Consider the following 11,101-nt stretch of genomic DNA (forward strand, 5'->3'; position numbering starts at 1 on the left):
TTGTGTGGAAAAAAACCTTTGGTCGTAAACTTCTCTCTATCTCTCTCTCTCTCTCTCTCCCACTCTCTCTTTTGCAAAATGCCAAAGTTTTTCTATTTCATTTTCTAAAATGAAATTTATACCAATGTTTAGTATTCGAAGAATTGTGTTCTTCGAATCCCGTTAACCACATTTCTTTAGTTTAAACCTGAACAGTTTCATGGACTTTGTGTCTCTTTTAGTTTTCGTTTTTCATTTTTTGTTTTTTTTTTTTTTTTTGATTATTATTTTTACAAACTCTTCAAAACCCTGTGTTTAATATAATCAAACTTTTATTACTTCAACTACAGATATTTGAATATTTTTACTTAAATATAAATTTTTTGCCTCCTTTTTTCTTCTTTCTTTTCTCTTTTTTTTTAATTTGTTTTAATGGTTCAGCTTATTGTAGTTATATTTACAATTGTCGAAAGTTGTATTGACATAACTAGACGATAGGTGACCCTCGATTATAATACACGCAGCAAATAGGATTTTTTTATGCCACATATAACACTAGATGAAAAAGAATCGATTACTACCCTCTAGAGGCGTCCAAAGTGATCAGAAACTCGAAAGTCGTTTGTAAAAGTTTGTAGTGACTGTGTTTCGAGATTCGTACCGTGCAGTGGCACAATCACATGAAATGAGCTTCGGCTTGCCTTCACTTCCACTGTCCTCTTCAGATTTAGTTCTCAACATCTCTTGACTGTTCGCGAAACTCGAAAAGGTGTTCGCCGGAAAGAGATATGGCTCCAGTGACGAGGCGATCATAGAAATTGAAGCCTATTTTGAAGGGTTAGGCAAATCGTTTTCTAAGAAAGGCATACAAGCATTAGAGAAGCGTTGCGTTATACAGGACATAAATAGACAAACAACGATCCGAAGATGGTGGCGCATACTTTAGATACAGTTTTGCATTAGATCTATCTCTCCTTCGGTCTTCTCCTCGATTTCATATCCAATCTTCCTCTTTGCTAGCTCACCGTTTCATTTCGCCATTCTTTTTCCTTTATGTTGTCTCTTTCTCTCTCACATTCTGTCTCTGCTTCTGCTCTTCTTGCTAGTTCAACGTTTTTTTAAATGCCTCCCAGCCTCTCTTCCCCTTTCTCTACTAGCCGACTTTCATTCTGCGATCCTTTTTTCTTTCTACTCCCTCTCTCTCTCTCTCTCTCTCTCTCTCTCTCTCTCTCTCTGTCTCTCTCTCTCTTTGCTCTTTCTGCTTCAAAAACTCCCTTCTTTTCGTCTCTCCTTTCTTTCTCGCCAATTTCACCAAAAGACTTTCTTCTTATTTCTCTATCCGTCTTTCTTTTTTCTGCTTTTAATCTTCCTTTCCCTTTAAGAATGTTAGCCCATTGTCGTCAGTGTAATCTGTCTACGCTCGAAAATAAATGTCCGAAGGCCTCAAATTATTTTATACACCTAATCAAACGCTCATGGGTTTTTTCTAAACTGCATTAGTCATAGAAAATCTTCTTAGATCCTAAGTTATGTTGTGCCTTCTTCCTCGTCTGTCTACACTTGGAGCAAATTTACAAAACCTTATTTTAGGTTAAAAGCTGTAATCAAATGCATGCGTATTCATTCACCCATCACTTAAGCCTATCTTTACCGAAGCGAACTATGTTCTAATCAAGGTTATTAAAATGAACTCATTACAGCCTGTATTTGGGGTGGCTTTACTACAGTGTGTGTACAATGGAAGTCTATCTTCGCAATTACGGAGTGAACTATTAAATGAAACCTGCTCTTTTTCCACTATGCTAAGAATAAATTTGTGACTCGAGAAATCGACTGAGCAGCTCAGTCGTTTGCATCTCCTTTCCCTATGAGTACCTCAAGATAATCTAAAGACAATATTAAAAGCGTCTACCTAATGCAGATTCTTAACAGTTACATACAAAAAGGAAAGAGATGTCTAGACGATGGGTACCGAACAAAATCGGTACAAGTTGAATATGACCTCTATTTTGCTCTTTTTATTTTTTTTTTGTTTTTTTTTTTGCAATTTTCATAAAAATATTTCTTGTTTTCTCTTTTTCCCTTTTGCGAACGTTCAATTCACATTTGTATTAATTTTGCCAGTGCCTGTGACATTGTCAAGCTATTGTAGAATAAAGTTTGTTATAATTCACGTTTTATTCGATTCCATTTCTATTTCTTTTCTTTTCCTTACATTTCTATATTTTCCTTTTCGGATTTTATTCCTGAGCATTTTCTTGACAATCAAAATAGATTCTTACGTTTTAGTTTCGTTTCCCTTTTTTTTTACATAAAATTTTATTGCATAAACTAACAAAAGCTAACAAAAAGAAAAAAAAAAGAAAATGAAAAAAAAACTATTCTTATTATGATAATATGTAAGAGAATTGTGGGCAAAGAGTTGCAGATTTGTAAAAGCGAAAAAGAAAGAACATAAGAAAAGCAGCCGAATTTTAAATAACTCTTTATTGAAAGTCTTTTTTTTTTTTTATATAATAATACACACAGACTTAATGGAAAAATTTTTATAGAAATTATAACAAGTATGAAGAGATGCAAAGACAGCGGTTTCGCTAATACCCTGATCCAATCTCAAAGAAATATTGCAAAGCGGTTACAAGTTGATTACGTTCAAGATTATCGCAGCCTGTAGTACTTGTGGTGTAGGGTATATTAAGTCGTGCGATCAGAAGAACTTAACGTAGACATACCTTTTGTTACACCAATCAAATTGCAATAATTTTTATTCTGTCCATTTGTCCGCCTGCAGGTCATATAGTGCACAGTGGTTCTTTTACGTACAAAAAGGAATTTCATTGAAAACGGATGAGATTACACGGTTTTCACAATCACTTCTCATATAAGGTCTTACTTTAAAAATGGCCTTAATACAAATCCTATTAAAAACATGTAGAAACATTACAGTCGCGCAAGGCCAGACTATCAGACACCATATACCACTCTGTCTAGTGCAGTTATTCACTAGTTTTGGTAGTAAAAGACCAAAAATTGCATATTATTTTCATGCAAAGACATTCTTTCCATGAAAGCTCGCGTGATCTAAACTAAGTTAACCTGATTTATTTCATAAAAGTTCTATCATTTTCCATTTTCCGCCCTCAAAAAGTAAAAATTAGACCTTCTCTTTATAAAAAGGCTTGCTTTTCATAATAAGCCCTAAATATATATTAGGATTTAAAAAATAGACAAATGTGATCTAATTGTTAATTTCTTTGCAAAGTTTTCCTCATGAATCATTAGAATCTTTATAAGCGCTGGTAACTAAAAGAATAGGTCCACGTAGTCCAAAATCGGTAAGGTTGATTTCTTTCTCAATTTACAAATTTTCACAGTGAAGTTTTGAAGGCGTTAAATAGGGAGTGTTCGAAAATATGGATCGATTGGAACCATTTCCAATAGCTATTTAGGCAAAAGCATGTTAGCGTACGAAGCTTCATCGATATATCTCACAAACTGCGGCCTACAGATTGAGCAAACAAGTACATGGGCGGACATCAGACAAACGGACGGACAGACAAGCTTATGATTCTGAATCAATCGAGTTTATCCTAAACCCTTCTGAATGTTACGTACGTCCGCAAAACGTAATGCATTCTGCACCATAAGTTGCGTAGGATATAAGTATTTGTAAAAAACTTGAACTATCGAGGAACTCCACCCCATTCCATATATAGATTCCCGTGAAAAGTATGCTCTTACATGGGAGCAAAGTAGTCTAAAAAGAAAATTGAAGAAAAAATGTGTTCAGCGAAGTGGAGTAGGGTATCTAGCCGATCTTACTCGACTTTAATATTTTATACTTGGTTTTTTATAATCGAGAAGACATCGAGATAAAGAATTATCCTATTCAAGATGTCTTAATAGCGGCAAAAAGATAGAGTTAGAACACAAAAGTAACGAACTTGGGAATAAGGAGTGCCTTTGAGTTTATGGCACAGAAATAGCAAAAGTTTGATCGAGTTAGGGCAGAGAAAACATCGCTGAGTTTGAAGATCAAGACAATTGACTTTCTTCTCGATTACCTCCATCGGGGAATTTTTATATTTGTATTTACTCTGATAATATATCTCAAATTTTTGAATTCGGTTTTACTCAAAATGGAATTTTCGTTATCACTGAAACTGAGAGAACTTTTCTGAGCGACAAATGCGACACACATATATAAAAGATTTTATAACTCTAAGCATCTAAATGATTTCAAAAATGAGGAGAAGCTGTTGCATAGTTTTTGTACTGCAAAAGAGTCCACGTCACTCTGTGATTGGTTGATACTAAAGTAAGTGATCTTGGGAAATAATCAAATGCCGTAGCGAAACCAGACGTTGTCCAATATATGCATACATATATACGTATACAACACATCATTTAATAAGTCTATGGTGAATGCTCCGGTCGTCTCTACTTCTTCGGTTATTCGCAAAAAAAGGTCACAAAATTGTTTTGGAAAACCAAGAATTGATGTTTGCTTGATATAACTGACATCCCAAAGATGTCAAGATGCAGAATGTTCCATACTTGATTTAATCTATAAGAAAGCTTTGTCTGAAGTGGGTGCCGTATTTGGTCGTTTCTAATAGCAACTTGTTGGTGGATCAAAGCCTCTGGAGGTGTTTAAGTGAAATTAAAAAGATTTTTTCATACCGTAGAATGATGGATGAATGAAGCATATGTTTATCATTGTCCCCCAGAGTCAACTTGGCAGTCATCCAAATGGCAAAACGACAAAAAAATTTTATTTGCAGGATCCTACTATCAACAGTGTCAACGAGGTCAACAGTGTTGCTATATGTACATATGTCAGACCGGAAACTTATTGAATGATGTAACGTGTATGATTGTAAGTTTGCTATAAAAATATTCAATTGCTAGCATTACTTTGGCAAATTTTACCAAATATTTTCACATTTTTATCGTCATTCTTTGCGTATATATTCGGTATTAATGTTATCCTATCTTTTATGTCTTGTTTTTTTTTAAATATCTATTCAATCTGTCAATATGTGATACATTTGTGTCAATGTTCCTTACAGTTATTTGACTGTGTTAAATATTAGCATAATAAATCTATTGACGATAGCAATTTCATTTCATTGCTTTTTCATGGCATTTTAAATAAAATGTAGACCAAAACCTGCATTTTAATACCCATCGCCGAAGGATGAGGGCCACATATTCACTTTGTCAAACCGTTTGCAAAGCCTAAAAGGAACTTGTAGAGATCCCACAAAGTATATATTCTTGATCGGCGTCACCTTCAGAATCGATTTACGCATGTCCATCTGTCCAGTTGTCCATCTGCCCACTTGTCCATCTGTCCACTTGTCCATCTATATAAATTCTTGGCCAGTTTAAAATTAAGAATGCTTAACTTAAGCTTGTCCTCTGCGCAACTGAATTATGAATTGATTTAAGCATGTCCGTCTGTCCGTCTGAATAATAGCTGTTGTGACGATTCTACTACTGCAAATGCCTTGAAATTCGGCAGAAATGCTGGAGGTTCTTGCACACAGGTTGATATTGAAAATCGGCCAAATCGGTTGAAGGACATACCTATAGCACAACGTAAAGAGCAGGCGTACGACGACCACACATCTATGAATATCTTTGCTTTTCGGTTTTTTTGCTCGTTAGACATAACGTACAACATCTACATAATACAAATTTTCACTTTTATTGTGAAAATGGAAAAATCAGCAGCCGGATTTCGGATAGGATTTGAAAATGTTGTTTTTTTCCTTTTTTTAAGGATCACGGTGATGGGTATAAAATATTCGGCCGAAACCATATATAATTTTCTTACTTGTTTTTTTTTTTATTCTTTACTTTAAATGGATGGATACAATAAACGTAAAACAAAAGATTGACAGTTTCGAACGTAACGGAAGTCATACGTAATTGAAGGTAACAATAAAATTTAATTGACAATAAAATCTAATTGTTTTGTGATGATAATAATCATATCAACTCGTTAAGTGGTAAATTTTCTTTCTCGATTACACCCAGCATGCATGCATACATAGTTATTTTTTTTAAATGAAATGTTTACTGTAACTTGAATGATTTGTGACAATTATCGATCAACTTCTTTTGGAAAATCAAAAATAACAAAGAAAAAAACAGTGAAATATTATTACAAACATAATTTCACTTTAAATTATCATAGACAAAGAGATAGACAAAGAGAAACAGGAAGTTATGAACAAACAGATAGATGGACGGAAGGAAGTGAGGTATGGCAGAAGAACCCTCGTACAATGGAATGATTGGTAATATTCTGAAAAACACAGCATAGCTGTTTTTGTGGTGGTGGCTTACGAAGAAATTGGCGGCAGAAAATGATAAAAAGCCAAACGAAGCGGAGCAAAAGAAAATGGGAGAAGATGGGATAGAGAGCAGATGGCAAGTCATTTGACTTGTAGGCAGGTAGGCAGGAAGAGAAATTGATGGATGGACTGACGGGCTAAAAGGTTGACAGACGAACTGAGGGACTCACAAATCGACAGACAGATTTGCAGATGGAAGTGAAAAAGGTGGTTCGTCAAAATCTCCAGTTTGTATGAAGTTAGACAAGAAGGATAAACTTTCACAGCGACGAATAGTCAAAAAGAAAGAGTACAGATTGTGAAGTGATAGGTACCAGACGGAATAACTGGAAGCGAGCTTTGTAAAGATAGTAATAAGGGGACAGCAGAGTGCCAATCACAAGACTTTGTGACTGGTACTTGCTGGAAGAGAATACAGAAAAGCCGAAAAATTAACACAGCTGAGGACATCGAGCGGTGAACGGAAGTATAGACATCCGATGGTAAGTCATCAGGCGGACAGGGAGACGAAGCAAAAAACAAAAATCAGACAGACTAAACGACATTTGGCAAACAAGAAAATGATGGTCACGAGACGAGGTAATTGGCAAGCGAACGTATAAATACAGTAACAAACACACAGTGTATTGATAGAAAAGCATGTACAGATAGCAAATGGACAGACAAAAGACTAATTAATTGGAAGAGGTACTGAAAGACATCGGCCTGACCGTCACAGGACGTGTAAAGAGGGGAACAGAGCTTGGTAGCAGACGGAAGAAGAAATCGAGAAGGCGACCATCAAAAAAACAAAACAAAAATTTCCGCCTAGACCTGGGAATTATTGCTCAATGTTTAACACGCGGCAAGAACCGATTCTATGTTCTAACTTTTCCTGACCAATGTTATGAAAAAGTAATGCGACCGATTGAGAAAAGAAATTATCTGGCCTGTTGGGAATATATATGCTTTGTGGGATTTCTGAGGACTCTTTATGAATTGTAAAAGGAGGGAGTAGCATAAGTAGACAAGTACGCACGCGCTTATAGCTATAAGGAGTGCTCAGTCGGTAAATGCACATAATTTTCGATTTGGCGCATATCCGGTAAATTTTGACCGTCTCCCTATCCTTTACTCCTCTTTCACTTGTTTCTGACCGTCTTCGGCTTACAAACACACAACGGACATCCCGTGAATGATTTGTCACATTTTTTTTTTTATTTTTTTTTTTTTTTGCGATGTCCCCTCCTCGCGTAGCTCGGTGCCAGTCCAAAAGAAATGAGGAAAGAGAAAGAAAGAGAAGTTTTTGATAATATTTTCATTAAAAATAAATGAATTTTGAAAATTAATTTAACAACAAATTGTAATGAAATGCAAGCAAAGTTAATTTATGCTTTCTTTTTCAAATTATCTTCTCGTTTAAGCAAACCATTCATCAACAAATTTACATATATATGCTCAATATAGCACAGGCATCTCTTGCATAACGGTAGCGGTTCGATATTACCTGATAAAAAGTTCGCCACAATGGTAACACGATTTTAAAAAATATGTACATTTCCTGCTGGATTTATATTCAATTAAATTCGATAAAAGGGAATCTTGACTTTTATTGCTACAGAAAAACCTCTGAGTTTCTTTTTCCTAGTGGTGGGACAATGTGTAAAGGCTGAAGATAGGACTAGTTTTTATAATACCGATCGGTCTCTGAATTGTCATAAGTTGGTCTGTCCGTCGAAATTTTTGGAATATTTTTATGAAATTTATGACCCTGAAAGATATTGAAAAAAGGTTTTTCTATCATTTTCCACGTAACATCTCATTTTGAAACGTCTCTCTACGAATAACTGTGAGGTGGTGTAGAGTACATAACAGTAGACTGTGGCCCATTATATTGTTGTCGCTTCTTTTTGAATAAATTTTTTCCTGTATTCTTAATTTTTGGATTTGAGTTGCACCCATCTTTTATCATTCCGATCGATGCAGGATCACTTTAAGCAGATCCGCCTATCTGTCCGTCTTTCTTATTGATATTCAACTTTTAAACCGCAACTTTTGAGATATTTTGATGAAATTTAATACACCGAGACAAGGACGAGACTGAAAACGGTTCGGATCGGATTCCATTTTTGACCACATACACATCTAATTAATTTTTTACACGATAGACACATTCCAAAATCGTTAAAGAAAGGTATTGAAAAAATAGTAGACTGGTTAAATAAAAAATATTCAAAAGTTCCCTTAAGGAATTATTTGGTGCTTATACACTTTAATTCATTCAATATATAATAAATAATAAATTATAATTCGCAAAACCAAAATAAAAATACATTACATTTTTACTTCATCCATATTTCGGTGAATCCCACTCTTGTACGCATATAATTGCCATAATCCAATTGTGAAAAATGTAACGTGAATTTATAATGCAAATTCATAAAAGGTGAGAATAAACAAATTCATAGAAACATCAAAAAATCCATTAAAAAATTTATAAAAGAAAATTGTAGAATATTGAAAATCGTGTCAAAACAAAACAATCCGTGTAAAAAGAAAATGATTTTTTCTTTTTAACTCGTACAAATAAAATTCGTGTAAGAAGAGAATTATATTGCTTTTTAATTCGTGTTAAATCAAAATCCGTACAAATAAAATTCGTGTAAGAAGAGAATTATTTTGCTTTTTAATTCGTGTTAAATCAAATTTCGTATAAATAAAATTCCTGTAAGAAGAGAACTATTTTGTTTTAATTCGTGTTAAATGATAATTCGTACAAATAAAAATCGTGTAAAAAGAGAATTAATAGTAATGCGTTATTTAAAAAAATCGATCATAGCAACAACTGTAGGCTGGTGTAGAGTATTTAATGGTGGACCGTGGTCCACTGTTATATTTCTGCTTATTGTTTTATAAAAACTTTAAGTTACTTTTTCATTTATATGTATATTTGGAACGTAATTTCTGCAATCATATAATTTTACACTTTAAGGTTTTGGTTTTGGTCTAAGAGGATGCAAATTGCCGACGCTTTATATTACATCGAAACTGAAATTATATTATTTTTTATTGTATCTCACTAAAATAAATATAAAAAATATAAAACTTTTCATATCGCATGTTTTCGACATAGCACGAGTATGAATTAACTGCGTTATACGAGCGATGCCTGTAAATAAGAAAATTATTTCATACTTGATTAACTGAACAATTTGTTTTTTCTTCTTAATCCGCCTTTCGGCGCTGCTTGATAAACAGCAACTCGCGCTATTAGCACTTTTTCCCTATGTGTATGTGTGCTTGTTAACAATAAAGTAATGTCTATATTAACCATCAGTATGTATGTGTATACATATGCATTAAAACGCCTGTTATTTTACAAAAAAGTAACAATAGCCCACCACCGTCGCTTTTACATTCATTTACTTTATAATTTTCTAACTGTGCTATAAGAGAAGCGTCGCTTTACACATAGTCTACGTTCTGTTGTTGTTTATTTTGTAAAATGCTCATAAAACTTTTTCAATTTCATTTGAAATTATATCACCTCGTCTTATAAGCGTCTTTTTTTTTTATTTTTTTTATTCGAGTTGGTTCTCTTCCTCTCTCAGCAGGATTTCTCAATTATTTCTTTCTTATCTTTTAAATCTTTGTAAATTTTGTTTTTTATGGTTGTTTGCTTCTTCTTGCCTTACGACAACACACCTCTATGCAGTTTGCACTTAATATACCAGAAAATGTTGTCTCGTTGTAATAAAATTCGTCGGATGATGAAGTTTATAATACAAAAAAAAAAAAAAAAAAATAATTTCAATTAAATGGAAATGCGTTTATTTGTTTAAAAGAAAATGAAGTAAAAGTCCTTATTGTTATTGTTGTCGTTGTTGTTGTTACTTTCTTAATAATTACTAAACATTATCAATTCGAAAACTTAACCGCTGATACGATATTAATGTGCCTAATAAACGTATGAAACACATACTTTAGAGTTCATAAATTGCTTACGATGTACGTCTGGGTCATTCCCACTACCCGTACCACTATGGATCATAGAAATGTTTGCAATTAACCAAATAAGCAAACAAACATCTTCTCTTTCTTAGATAAGAAAGTCCACATGATTTATCGATCAGAAAGTATTGGGACTTGCTAGAGAGATTTCGTGTGAACAACCAATGTTGAGTAATGAGACCATCAGCAGAATCATCACCGAAAAAAATGTTAATTAACGAACAGATTTTCTAAACAGCTATATTTCTTCGAAGAATCTTCTCGCCGCTCTCAGATCTCGTGAATCTCGGTAATAACCTAATAGAAATGATCCACAGGCTGAATTTTGCTTCCTGCCGTGAATATATATACAAAAAAGTACTTCAAAGCCGATGATACAGAGAAATCGGCATGTAAATTTTTTTCTCTTATTTTTTGGTGAGGACCATTCGCTCAAGTATCTTCTATTCGTGTAACGCGATAAAGATCCGAAAGAGGTGAATGACGAGGAAGAGATGGGGAGATGGCAAGTATTATGCCTTTACCGGTTGAGTCCTCACTATAGATAGAAACAAAGTGAATTCTATTGGACTTGAGATTTGAAACCGCGAACACCGCGATTTTTACTTACTATACTTTTCGCCCATTAAAGCTACCACTTTTTGCTTGGTGAAGACTCTCAAAACTTCACTTGCTCTACTTTCCGCTGAGACAAAGGAATATCTGTCACATCTCATCCGTCTTACGTACAGAAAGTATTTGCTAAGTGGACCACCAAGGCCCTGTCT

This window comes from Glossina fuscipes, unplaced genomic scaffold (genome assembly GCF_014805625.2).
Source record: "Glossina fuscipes isolate IAEA_lab_2018 unplaced genomic scaffold, Yale_Gfus_2 90, whole genome shotgun sequence".
Taxonomy (NCBI): domain Eukaryota; kingdom Metazoa; phylum Arthropoda; class Insecta; order Diptera; family Glossinidae; genus Glossina; species Glossina fuscipes.